Source organism: Xenopus tropicalis, chromosome 6 (genome assembly GCF_000004195.4).
Source record: "Xenopus tropicalis strain Nigerian chromosome 6, UCB_Xtro_10.0, whole genome shotgun sequence".
Lineage (NCBI taxonomy): Eukaryota > Metazoa > Chordata > Amphibia > Anura > Pipidae > Xenopus > Xenopus tropicalis.
This window is the reverse complement of record NC_030682.2, coordinates 978803-993522: the sequence shown is the minus strand read 5'-3', so window position 1 is coordinate 993522 and position 14720 is coordinate 978803. Positions and strand designations below refer to the sequence as shown.

Sequence of the window (14720 nt, the reverse complement as noted above, 5' to 3'; positions counted from 1 at the left end):
CCCACTGAGCTTACACTCTAATATCCCATTCCCTCCCCCCTGCCCCACTGAGCTTACACTCTAATATCATTCCCTCCGCCCTGCCCCACTGAGCTTACACTCTAATATCCCATTCCCTCCTCCCCTGCCCCACTGAGCTTACACTCTAATATCCCATTCCCATCACCCCTGCCCCACTGAGCTTACACTCTAATATCCCATTCCCTCCCCCCTGCCCCACTGAGCTTACACTCTAATATCCCATTCCCTAACCCCCCTGCCCCACTGAGCTTACACTCTAATATCCCATTCCCTCCCCCCGTGCCCCACTAGAGCTTACACTCTAATATCCCATTCCCTCCCCCTCTGTTCCCACTGAGCTTACACTCTAATATCCCATTCCCTCCCCCATCCTGCCCCACTGAGCTTACACTCTAATATCCCATTCCCATCAGTCCCTGCCCCACTGAGCTTACACTCTAATATCCCATTTCCCATCAGCCCCATGCCCACTGAGCTTACACTCTAATATCCCATTCCCATCAGCCCCTGCCCCACTGAGCTTACACTCTAATATCCCATTCCCATCAAGACCCCGTAAAGCCCCACTGAGCTTACACTCTAATATCCCATTCCCATCAGCTCCCTGCCCCACTGAGCTTACACTCTAATATCCCATTTCCCTCAGCCCCTGCCCCACTGAGCTTACACTCTAATATCCCTTTCCCATCAGCCCCTGCCCACTGAGCTTACACTCTAATATCCCATTACCATCAGCCCCTGCCCCACTGAGCTTACACTCTAATATCCCATTCCCTCCCCCTAGCCCCACTGAGCTTACACTCTAATATCCCATTCCCATCAGCCCCTGCCCCACTGAGCTTACACTCTAATATCCCATTCCATCAGCCCCTGCCCCACTGAGCTTACACTTCCTAATATCCCATTCCCCTCCCCCTGCCCCACTGAGCTTACACTCTAATATCCCATTCCCTCCCCCCTGCCCCACTGAGCTTACACTCTAATATCCCATTCCCTACCCCCCTGCCCCACTGAGCTTACACTCTAATATCCCATTCCCTCCGCCCCTGCCCCACTGAGCTTACACTCTAATATCCCATCACCTCCCCCCTGCCCCACTGAGCTTACACTCTAATATCCCATTCCTCCGCCCCCCGCCCCACTGAGCTTACACTCTAATATCCCATTCCCTAACCCCTGCCTAGCCACCCCACTGAGCTTACACTCTAATATCCCATTCCCTCCGCCCCCTAAGCCCACATGAGCTTACACTCTAATATCCCATTCCCTCCCCCCTGCCCCACTGAGCTTACACTCTAATATCCCATTTCCCATCAGCCCCTGCCCACTGAGCTTACACTCTAATATCCCATTCCCATCAGCCCCCTGCCCCACTGAGCTTACACTCTAATATCCCATTACCCTACCCCCCCTGCCCACTGAGCTTACACTCTAATATCCCATTCCCTCCACCCTCTGCCCCACTGAGCTTACACTCTAATATCCCATTCATCAGCCCCCTTGCACCCTGAGCTTACACTCTAATATCCCATTCCCTCCCCCCTGCCCCACTGAGCTTACACTCTAATATCCCATTCCATCAGCCCTGCCCCCACTGAGCTTACACTCTAATATCCCATTCCCCCCCCCTGCCCCACTGAGCTTACACTCTAATATCCCATTCCCTACCCCCTGCCCCACTGAGCTTACACTCTAATATCGCCATCCCATAGCAGCCCCTTGACCCCACTGAGCTTACACTCTAAGTATCCCATTCGGCGCGTAGGGACCGCCCTGCCCCACTGAGCTTACACTCTAATATCCCGGGATTTCCTACTCGCCGCTGCCCCACTGAGCTTACACTCTAATATCCCATTCCCCTCCCCCCTGCCCCACTGAGCTTACACTCTAATATCCCATTCCCTCCGCCCTGCCCCACTGAGCTTACACTCTAATATCCCATTATGCCATCAGCCCCCTGCCCCACTGAGCTTACACTCTAATATCCCATTCCCTCCGCCCCTGCCCACTGAGCTTACACTCTAATATCCCATTCCCCCCCCGACACTGCCCCACTGAGCTTACACTCTAATATCCCATTCCCATCAGCCCCTGCCCCACTGAGCTTACACTCTAATATCCCATTCCTCCGCCCCCCTGCCCCACTGAGCTTACACTCTAATATTCCCATTCCCATCAGCCCTAGCCCCACTGTGAGCTATACACGTCTAATATCCCATTCCCTCCGCCCCTAGCCCCACTGAGCTACACTATCTAATATCCCATTACCCTCCCCCCTAGCCCCACTTGAGCCCTTACACATACTAATAATCCCATTCCCAATCAGCCCCCTGCCCACTGAGCTTACACTCTAATATCCCATCCCATCAGCCCCTGCCCCACTGAGCTTACACTCTTAATATCCCTTCCTCTCCCCCCTAGCCCCACTGAGGCCTTACACTCTAATATCACATTACCCCTCCGCCCCCCTAGCCCCACTGAGCCTTACACGTCTAATACCCATTATCCCTCCCCACCTGCCCCACCATGAGCTACACTCTAATATTCGCCATTTCCCATCAGCCCACTGCCCCACTTAGAGCCTTACACTCTAATATCCCGCATTCCTCCGCCCGTCCCACTGAGCTATACACTCTAATATCCCATTACCTACCGCCCACTTGCCCACCTGAGCCCTTTAACACTCTAATATCCCATTCCCATTCAGTTCCTGCCCCACTGAGCTTACACTCTAATTATCCCATTCCTCCGCCCTGCCCCTGAGCTTACACTCTAATATTCCCATTCCATCAGCCCACTGCCCCCACTGAGCTTAACACTCTAATATCCCATTCCCTCCTCCCTGCCCACTGAGCTTACACTCTAATTATCCAATTCCCATCAGTCCCTGCCCCCCAACTAAGCTACAGCTCTAATATCCCATATCCCTCCGCCCCCTAGCCCCACTGCAGCTACACTCGAATATCCCATTATCGCCATCAGCCCCCTGCCCACTGAGGGCTTACACTCTAATATCCATTCCATCAGCCCCTGCCCCACTGAGCTTACACTCTAATATTCCCATTCCCTCCCCCTGCCCCACGAGCTTACACTCTATATATCCTATTTCCCATCAGTCGCCTAGCCCCCACTGAGCTTTACCTCTAATATCCCATTCCTTCCCCCCTCTGCCCCCACTGAGCCTGACAACTTCTAATAATCGCCACCCTCCCACCTGCCCCACGAGCTTAACATCAATATCCCATTCCATACAGCCCCTAGCCCCAACTGCAGCTTACACTTCTAATATCCCATTCCCTCCCCCCTGCCCCACTGCAGCTATAACACTCTAAGATTCCATTACCCATCAGTCCCTGCCCACTGCAAGCTACACTCTAAATATTCTCCCATTCTTACACTCCCCCCTGCCCCACTGAGCTTCACACTCTAATGTATCCCATTTACCCTCCCCGCTGCCCCACTGAGCTTAACACTACTAATTAGTACCCATATACCCTCCCACCTGCCCCACCTGCCAGCCTTAACACTCTAATATGCCATTCCCATCAGCCCCTGCCCACTGAGCCTACACTCTAATATACCATTACCCATCAGCGCTGCCCCCACTGAGCTACACTCTAATCATCCCATTCCCATCCAGTCCCTGCCCCGCACTGCCAGCGTTACACTCTAATATCCCGATTCCCGTCCCCCCCCTTGCCCCACTGCAGCTTAACACTCTAATATCCATTCCCATCCCCCTGTCCCACTGAGCTTACACTCTAATATCCCATTACCATCAGTCCCTGCCCACTGAACTTAACACTCTAATATACCCATCCCTCCCCCCTGCCCCACATGAAGCTTACACTCTAAATACCCATTCCCTCACCCCTGTCCCACTGAAAAGCTTACACTCTAATATCCCATATTCCATCAGTCCCCTATGCCCCCACTCGAGCTCTACACTCTAATAAATCCGCATTCCATCAGCCCCTGCCCCACTGACAGCCTTACACTCTAATATCCCATTCCATCCAGCCCCTGCACCACTGAGCTTACCACTCTAATATCACATTATCCATCAGCCCCTGCCGCCCACTGAGCTTAACACTCTAATATCCCATCCAATCAGCCCCTTGCCCCACTGAGCCTACACTCTAAATATCCCATTCCCTCCCACCCTGCCCCACTGAGCTTACACTCTAAATATTCCATTCCCATCAAGCCCCTGCCCCCACTGAGCTTTACACTCTAATATCCCATTCCATCAGCCCTGCCCCAGTTGAGCTTACACTCTATATCCCATTACCATCAGCCCATGCCCCAACTGAGCCTTACACTCTAATAATCCCATTCCCTCTCCCCTGCCCCACTGAAGCTTACACTCTAAATCCATTCCACGCCCCCCTCCCCACTAGAGCTTACACTCTAATATCACCCATTCCTCCCCCTGCCCCTGAGCTACACTCTAATATCCATTCCCCTCCCCCCCTGCCCCACTGAGCTTACACTCTAATATCCCATTCCCATCCCAGTCCCTGCCCCACTGCAGCTTACACCTCTTAATACCCATTTCCCTCCGCCCCACCGATGCCCCCACTGAGCTTACACTCTAATATCCATTCCTCCGACCCTGCCCCACTGAGCTTATACATCTAAGTATCCCAATTCCTATCAGCCCCTGCCCCACTGAGCTTACACATCTAATATCCCATTCCCTCCCCCTGCCCCACTGAGCTATAACACCTAATATCCAATTCCCATCAGCCCTGACCCCCACTGAGCTTTACACCTAATATACCCATTCCCTCCGCCCCTGCCCCAACTGAAGCTTACACATCTTAATATCCCATTCCCTCCGCCCTGCCCCACTGAGCCTTACACTCTAATATCCCATTCACCATCAGCCCTGCCCCACTGAAGCTTAACACTCTAATATCCCATTGCCCCATCAGTCACCCATGGCCCACTGAGCTTACACTCTAATATCCCATTCCCTCCCCCCTGCCCCACTGAGCTTACCGACTCAATAATCCCATCCCATCAGCTCCCTGCCCCACTGAGCCTTACACTCTAATATCACCATTAACCATCAGTCCCTGCCCCAACTGAGCTTAACACTCTAATATCCATTCCCATCAGCCCCTGCCCCCCCAACTGAGCCTTACACTGTAATATCCCATTCCCATAGCCCTGCCCCCCACTCAGCTTACCACTTCTAAAATATCTCCATTCCTCCGCTCCCTGCCACCACTGAGCTTACACTCTAAATCCCATTCCCATCAGCCCCTTTGCCCCACTTGAAGCTTACACTCTAATATCCCATTCCCTCCGCCCCTAGCCCACTAGAGGCTTACACTCTAATATCCCATATCCCTCCCCCACTAAGCCCACTGCAGCTTAACACTCTATAATCATCCCAATCATCCATCAGCCCCTGCAACCCACTGCAGCTTACACTCGAAATATCCATTCCCATCAGCCCCTGCCCACTGAGTTACACTCTAATATCCCATTGCCCTCTCCCCTGCCCCACATTGAGCTTTACACTCTAATACCCAATTCCCTCCGCCCTGCCCCACTGAGCTTACACTCTAATATCCCATTCCCTCCCCCTATGCCCCACTGAAGCTTAACACTCTAATATCCCATCCACAGCTTCCCTGCCCCCACTGAGCTTACACTCTAATATCCCATTCCCTACCGCCCTGTACCCACTGAGCTTACCACTACTATAATATCCCATTACCTCCGCCCCTGCCCCCCACTGCAGCTTACACTTCTAATATCCCATTAACCCAATCAGTCGCCTGCCCCACGGAGCTTACACTCATAATATCCATTCCCTACCGCCTTAGCCCCACTGAGCCTTACACTCTAAATACCCATTCATCAGCCCCCTAGGCCCCACTGATGCTTACACTCTAATATCCCATTCCCTCCCCCCTGCCCACTGAGTACCACTCTAATATCCCAATTCCATCAGCTTCCCATGCCCACTGGTAGCTTACACTCTAGATAATCCCATTCCTCCGCCCCCCTGCCCCACTGAGCTTTACACTCTAATATCCATTTCCCATCAGCCCCTGCCCCACTGAGGCTTACACGCAATATCCTTTCCCATCAGCCCCTGCCCCCACTGAGCCTCTACAACCTCTGAATAATCCCATTCCCTCCCCCCATAAGCCCCACTGAGCTTACACTCAAATACTCCATTCCATCAGTTCCCTGCCCCACTGAGCCTTACACTCTAATATAACCCATTTCCCTACCCCCTGCCCCACTGAGCCTTGACACCCTCAATAATCCCATTATCTCTCCCCCCCTGCCCCACGCAGCTTACACTCTAATAATAACCCAGTTCCCATCAGCCCTGGCCCCACTGAGCTTACCACTCTAATATCCCATCCCTCCCCCCTGCGCCCACTGAGACTGACACCATCTATATCCCATTCCATCACAGTCCCTGCCCCACAGCTTACACTCTAATATCCCCGATTCGCCTCACCCCTGCCCCACATGAGCTTACACTCTAATATTCCATTCCCTCCCCTGCCCCACTGAGCTTACACTCTATAATACCCATTCCCTCCCCGTAGCCCCACTGCAGCCTTACACTCTAATATCCCATTCCCATCAGCCCCTGCCCACTGAGCTTACACTCTAATATCCCATTACCCATCAGCCCCTGCCCCCACTGCCAGCTTACACTCTAATAATCCATTCCATACAAGATCCCCATAAGCCCCCACTGCAGCACACTCTAATATCCCATATCCCCTCCCCCCTCGACCGCCACTGAGCTTACACTCTTAATATCCCACTTCCCTCCCCCCCCTGATCCCACTGAGCTTACACTCTAAATATCCCATTCCGCATCAGTCCTGACCCCCACTGAACTTACACCTCTAATATCCCACATTCCCTACCCCCCTGCCCCACTGAGCTTACACTCATTCCCATTCCCTCCCCCTGTCCCACTGGAGCCCTTACACTCTAAATATACACCATTCATCAGCTTCCCTGCCCCAACTGAGCCTTACACTCTAAATATCCCATCCCGATCAGCCCCAGCCCACACTGAGCCTATACACTCTAATATCCCATTCCCATCAGCCCCATAGCCCCCACTGAGCTTACACTCTATATCACATTACCCATCAGCCCCTCTAGCCCACTGCAGCTTACACTCTAATATCCCAAATTCCCATCAGCCCCTGCCCCAACTGAGCTTACACTCATAATATCCCATTCCCTCCCCCCTAGCCCCACTGAGCTTACACTCTATAATATCCCATTCCCAGGCAGCCCTGCCGATCCCACTGAGCTTACACTCTCAATATCCATTCCCATCAGCCCCTGCCCAGTGAAGCTTACACTCTAATATCCCATTACATCAAGCCCCTGATTTCACACCCACTGAGCTTACACTGTATTAATCCATTCCCTCCCCCCTATGCCCACTGAGCTTACACTCTAAATATTCCATTCGCCTCCCCCCTAGCCCCACTGAGCCGGGAACACTCTAATTAATCCCATTCCCTACCCCCCTTGCCCCACTGCAGCTACACTCTAATAACCAATTCCCTCCCCTGCCCCACGGAGCTTACCACTCTAAATATCCCATTCCATCAGCCCTGCCCCACTGAGCTTACACATTCTTAAATATCCCATCCCTCCGCCCCCTAGCCCCACTGAGCTTACACTCTAATATCCCATTCCCTCCGCCCTGCCCCACTGAGCTTATACACTCTAATATTGCCCATTCCCACCAGCCCCTGTTCCCCACTGAGCTTACACTCTAATATCCCAGTCCTCGCCCTGCCCCACTGCAGCTTACACTCCTAATATCCCCTTACCATCAGTCACCTGCCCCCACTGAGCCTTACCACGCTAATATCCCATTCCCCTCCGCCCCTGACCCCAACTGAGCTACACTCACTAATCATTCCCATTTCCCTACCGCCCTGCCGCCCACTGAGCTTACACTCTAATATCCCATTCCCATCAGGCCCTGCCCCACATGAAGCTTAACACTACTAATATCCCATTCCCATCAGTCCTAGCCCCCCACTATGAGCTTACACTCTAATATCCATTCCCTCACCCCCATGCCCCACTGAAGCTTTACACTCTATATCACACCCATTCCCATCAGTCGCCTGCCCCACTGAGCTTACACTTAACTAATAATCCATTCCCAGCAGTCCCTGGGCCCCACTGCAGCTTACAACTCTAATATCCCTGTCCCACAGCCCCTGCCCCCACTGACTACACTTGTAATAATACCATTAACCCATCAGCCCTGCCCCCACTGAGCTTACTACGTCTAATATCCCATTCCCTCCCCCCTGCCCCCACTATGGCAGCTTACACTCTAATATCCCATTCCCATCAGTCCCTGCAGCCACTGACAAGGCTTACTAACTCTAATATCCATCCCCAATCACTCCCATGCACCCACTGAGCTACACTTAATATCCATTCCCTCCCCCCTGCTACCCACTGAGCTTACACTCTAATATACCATTCCCATCGTACCTAGCCCCACTGAGCTACACTACTAATATCCCATTCCCCTCCACCCAGCTGCCCACTGCAGCTTTACACTCTAATATCCCATTCCTCCCCCCTGTACCCACTTGAGCTTTACACTTCTAAGATCCCTCCAATCAGACCCCTGCCCCACTGAGCTTACACGTACTAATTCCCATTCCCATTCAGCCCCTTGCCCCACTGAGCTTTACACTTTCTACATAATCCATCTCCCATCAGCCCCTCTATGCCCCCACTGAGCTTACACTCTAAATATCCCTTCCCATCAGCCCCTGCCCCAGTGCCTTACACTCTAATATCCAGTACCATCAGCCCCTGCCCCACTGAGCCTACACTCTAATACTTCCCCATTTCCCTCCCCCATGCCCCCACTGAGCTTACACTACTAATATCCCATCTACCCTCCCCCCTGCCCCACTGAGCTTAACACTCTAATATCCCATTAACCCTCCCCCCTTCCCCACTGCAAGCTTACACTGCTTAATACCCATTCCCTCCCCCCTCGCCCCACTGAGCTTACACGTCAATATTCCATTCCCTCCCCCCTTGCCCCCACTGCAAGCTTACACTATCTAATATCCATTCCATCAGTCCCTGGCCCCACTGAGCTTACACTCTAATAACCATGCCCTCCCCCCTGCCCCCACTGATCTTACACCTACTAAGTATCCATTCCCTCCCCCTCAGCCCCACGAGCTTACACTCTATCATCCCATTCCCTACCCCCTGCCCCCACTAGAGCTTACACTCTAAATATTCCATCCCATCAGTCCCTAGCCCACTGAGCTTTACACTCTAATATATCCATATCCCTCCCCCTGCGCCCCACTGAGCTTACACTCTAATTATCCCATTCCCATCAGTTCCCTAGCCCCACTGAGCTTACACTCAATATCATTGCCCTCCCCCCCTGCCCCCACTGCAGCTTACACTCTAAGTATACCCATTCCCTATTACAGCCCCCCCCACTGGAGCTTACACTCAATAATCCTATTCCCTCCGCCCTCCCCACTGAGGCTTACACTCTAAGATCCCATCCCTCCGCCCCCATAGCCCAGTGAGCTTACCACTCTAATATCGCCATTCCATCAGCCCCTAGCCCACTGAAGCTTACACTTCTAATATCCCATTCCTCCGCCCTGCCCCAGCTGAGCTTACACTCTAATATTCCCATTCATCTCCGCCCCTTGCCCAGTGAGCTTACACTACTAAATCCCCAATTCCCTCCGCCCCTCCCCATTGAGCTTAACACTGTAAATCCCATTTCCTCCGCCCCCTGCCCCCACTGAGCCTTAACACTACTAATATCCCAGTACCCATCAGACCCTGACCCACTGAAGCTTACACATTCTAAATCCCATTCCTCCGCCCCTGCCCCAGTGATCTTACACTCTAAGGTCCTATCCCATTCCAATCAGCCCCTGCCCCAGTGCAGCTTACCAGCTCTAAGGCCCCTATTCCCCATTCCCATCAGCCCCTGCCCCAGTGAGCTTACCACTTCTAACGTTCCCTATCCCATTCCCATCAGCCCCTGCTCCCAGTGAGCTTACACTCTAAGGCCCCTATCCATTCCCATTCAGGGCCCCTGCCCCAAGTGAGCTTACACCTCTAAGGTCCCTATCCCATTCCCATCAGCCCCGTGCCCCAGGTTGAGCCTTACAATCAAGATCCTAGCCCCATTCCCATCAGCCCCTGTCCCAGTGAGCTTACCAAATCTAAGATCCCTAGCCCATTCCATCAGCCCCTGCGCCCAGTGAGCTTTACAATCTCTAAGATCCCTAGCCCATTCCCACAGCCCCTAGTCCCAGTGAGCTTACAATCTAAGATCCCTTAGCCCATTCCGCATCCAGTCCCTGCCCCAGTGAGCTACAATCTAAGGTCCCTATCACATTCCCATTCAGCCCCTGTTCCCAGTTGAGCTTACAATACTAAGTCCCTATCCATTCCCATCAGCCCCTGCCCCAGTGAGCTTACAGTCTAAACGCCCCTATCCCATTCACCATTAGTCCCTTGCCCCAGTGAGCTTACAATCTAAGGTCCCTATCCCATTTTCCCATCAGGCCCCTGCCCCCCAGTGAGGCTTACACTCTAACGCCCCTATCCCATTCCCATCAGTCCCTGCCCCAGTGAGTTACTAATCTTAAGGTTCCCTATCCCTTCCCATCAGCCCTGCCCAGTGAGCTTACAATCTAAGATCCTTATCCCATTCCCATCAGCCCCTTTCGCCCCAGTGAGCTTACCACTCTAAACGCCCCTATCCCAATTTCCCATCAGGCCCCTGCCCCAGTTGAGCTTACACTCTAAGTCCCTATCCCATTTCCATTCAGCCCCTGCCCAGTTGAGCTTTTACACTCTAACGCCCCTATCCCATTCCCATCAGCCCCTGCCCCAGTGCAGCTTACAATCTGAAGGTCCCTATCCCGATTCCCATCGATGGTCCCTGCCCCAGTGAGGCTTTACAAATCTAAGGTCCCTATTCCCATTTTCCCAATTCAGCCCCTGCCCCAGAGCTTTACAAATCTAAAGATCCCTATTCCATTCCCATCAGCCCTTGCCCCAGTGAGGACTTACAATTCCTAAGATTTCCCTATCCCATTCCCATTCAGCCCCTGCCCCCAGTGAGCTTACACTCTAAGGTTTCCCTAATGCCCATTTCCCATCAGCCCCTGCCCAGTGAGCTTACACTCTAAGGTTCCCTATTCCCATTGTCCCATCAGCTCCTGCCCAGTAGCTTACACTCTAACGGTCCTATCCCATCCCATCAGCCCCTTGCCCCCAGTGAGCTTTACACTCTAACGTCCCTATAATCCCCATTCCCATTCACCCCTGCCCAGTTGAGCTACAATCTAAGGATCCCTTAGCCCATTCCCATTCAGCCCCTGTCCCAGTGAGCTTACAATCTTAAGATCCCTAGCCCATTCCATCAGCCCCGTCCCAGTGAGCTTTACAATCTAAAGATACCCTAGCACCATTCCCATCTTCCCCTGTCCCAGTGAGCTTAACAATCAAGATCCCTAGGCCATTCCCATCAGCCCCTTGTCCCAGTGAGCTTACAATCTAAGGTCCCTATTTCCCATTCCCATCGTCCCTGCCCCAGTGAGCTTAACAATCTAAGATCCATTATCCCATTCCCATCAGGCCCCTGCCCCAGTGAGCTTACGAGGTCTAACGCCCCTAATCCCATTCCCATCAGTCCCTGCCCGTGAGCTTTACAATCTAAGGTCCCATATCCCATTCCCATCAGCCCCTTGCCCCAGTGAGCTTATCACTCTAACGCCCCAATCCCATCCCATTCAGTTCCCTCCCCCCAGTGAGCTTACCAATCTAAGGTCCCTATCCCATTTCCCATCAAGTCCCTGCCCCAGTGAGCTTACACTCAAACGCCCCTATGTCCATTACCATCAGCCCCTGCCCCATGTGAGCTTACAATCTAAGGTCCCTATCCCATTTCCCATCAGTCCCTGCCCCAGTGAGCTTTACAAATCTAAGGCTCCCTATCCCATTTCCAATCAGTCCCTGCCCCAGTGAGCCTTCACAATCTAAAGGTCCCTATCCCATCCCATCAGTCCCCTGCCCCAGTGAGGCTTACACTCTAACGCCCCTATTCCCATCCCATCAGCCCCTGCCCCCATAGCTTAACACCTCGGAAGTCCCTATCCCATTCCCCATTTCAGCCCCTGCCCAGGTGAGCTTACACTCTTAACGCCCCTATCCCATTCCCATCAGTGCCCTGCCCCAGTGAGCTTACAATCTTAAGGTCACCATATCCATTCCCATCAGCCCCGGCCCCCAGTGAGGCTTTACAATCTAAGATCCCTATCCCATTCCCATCAGCCCCTGCCCCAGTGAGCTTACACTCTAACGCCCCTATCCCATTCCCATCAGTCCCTGCCCCAGTGAGCTTACAATCTAAGGCCCCTATCACATTCCCATCAGCCCCTGCCCCAGTGAGCTTACAATCTAAGATCCCTATCCCATTCACAGGTTTATCAGGAGTCAGTTAAAATGCCTGCATGTTTTTGGGGTGTGGGGGAAAGCGGGGTACCCAGAAGAAACCCACACAAACATAAAGATATAGCCTTTGCATTACTTGCCGTTTTTGTCATTGGACCCAAATGAAACCTGAGAAGCAGCTTCAGGGGGCAAAATGGTTTCTAATGACCCCCAGGGGAACATGGGAGCCCAAAGGGTTACTTTCACAATTCCCGTGCCCCCCTCCCCCCTTACCAAATCCCACCGTCGGTACTGAAAGATGTAATTCAGCTGCAGTTATAACACAGCAGGGTGCCCATGGGTAAATGCCAACCTCCAGTCTGAGCGGTGTGACCTAAAGGAAGAAAAGCACCCACAGGTTACCCACCTATATCCCCCCTGTAGTATAAGAACCCCTCAGTGACTGCTAATAACCTTATCATTTACAGTAGGGGGTACATTATCCCTTATAATACATGAGTGATACTCAGAGTTCCCTGTATAACTCAGCCTGTAGCCTTATGCCTTTATATGGGGGGCACAGAACCCCTCAGTGACTGCTAATATCCTTATCATTTACAGTAGGGGGTACATTATCCCTTATAATACATGAGTGATACTCAGAGTTCCCTGTATAACTCAGCCTGCAGCCTTGTGCTCTTATATGGGGGGCACAGAACCCCTCAGTGACTGCTAATATCCTTATCATTTACAGTAGGGGGTACATTATCCCTTATAATTACATGAGTGATACTCAGAGTTCCCTTGTATAACTCAGCCTGCAGCCTTGTGCCTTTATATGGGGGGCACAGAACCCCTCAGTGACTGCTAATATCCTTATCATTTACAGTAGGGGTAACATTATCCCTTATAATACATGAGTGATACTCAGAGTTCCCTGTATAACTCAGCCTGCAGCCTTGTGCCTTTATATGGGGCACAGAACCCCTCAGTGACTGCTAATATCCTTATCATTTACAGTTCGGGGGTACATTATCCCTTATAATACATGGATGATACTCAGAGTTCCCTGTATAACTCAGCCTGCAGCCTTGTGCCTTTATATGGGGGGCACAGAACCCCTCAGTGACTTGCTAATATCCTTATCATTTACAGTAGGGGTACATTATCCCTTATAATACATGAGTGATACTCAGAGTTCCCTGTATAACTCAGCCTGCAGCCTTGTGGCCTTATATGGGGGGCACAGAACCCCTCAGTGACTGCTAATATCCTTACCATTTACAGTAGGGGTACAGTATCCCTTATAATACATGAGTGATACTCAGAGTTCCTGTATAACTCAGCCTGCAGCCTTGTGCCTTTATATGGGGGGCACAGAACCCCTCAGTGACTGCTAATATCCTTATCATTTACAGTAGGGGGTACATTATCCCTTATAATACATGAGTGATACTCAGAGTTCCCTGTATAACTCAGCCTGCAGCCTTGTGCCTTTATATGGGGGGCACAGAACCCCTCAGTGACTGCTGACAGACAGGGGTGGGTAGGTGGGCACAGGAATACAGACAGGGGTGGGTAGGTGGGCACAGGAATACAGATGGGGTGGGTAGGTGGGCACAGGAATTCAGACAGGTGTGGGAGGTGGGCACAGGAATACAGACAGGGGTGGGTAGGTGGGCACAGGAATTCAGACAGGGGTGGGTAGGTGGGCACAGGAATACAGACAGGGGTGGTAGGGGGCACAGGAATACAGACAGGGGTGGGTAGGTGGGCACAGGAATTCAGACAGGGGTGGGTAGGTGGGCACAGGAATACAGGCAGTAGGTACCTACCCTGGGTGCAGGTCTCTCTCTGTGCAGTTGGGGAATGCTGAAGTTGCTAATCTGCTGCCAGTTACTGGCCCCTCCCCCTGCCACGCCCCCACCCCTCTCATTCCCCCTCTCCATCCTGGCCTGACCTGCCCCTACCCCTTGTGCCCCCTCTCCATCCTGGCCTGACCTGCCCTACCCTTACTGCCCCTACCCCTTACTGCCCCCTCTCCATCCTGGCCTGACCTGCCCCTACCCCTTGTGCCCCCTCTCCATCCTGGCCTGACCTGCCCCTACCCCTTACTGCCCCCTCTCCATCCTGGCCTGACCTGCCCCTACCCTTACTGCCCCCTCTCCATCCTGGCCTGACCTGCCCCTACCCTTACTGCCCCCTCTCCATCCTGCCTGACCTGCCCC

At 52.6% G+C, this 14720-nt stretch overlaps 1 protein-coding gene across 1 annotated transcript in view; it reads right to left on the bottom strand.

The window, feature by feature from the left end:
* The window catches only part of slc4a2 (solute carrier family 4 member 2), an 88974-nt gene extending 74583 nt beyond the window's left edge, over positions 1-14391 (bottom strand). Inside the window, exons 1-2 of the mRNA XM_031903618.1 lie at positions 14328-14391; positions 12787-12886 (exon numbers count right to left, since the gene is read on the bottom strand). The gene's annotated coding sequence lies outside the window, so the exon portion shown is untranslated. The remainder of the gene's footprint in view (positions 1-12786; positions 12887-14327) is intronic.
* Between the last annotated feature and the right edge of the window lie 329 nt (positions 14392-14720).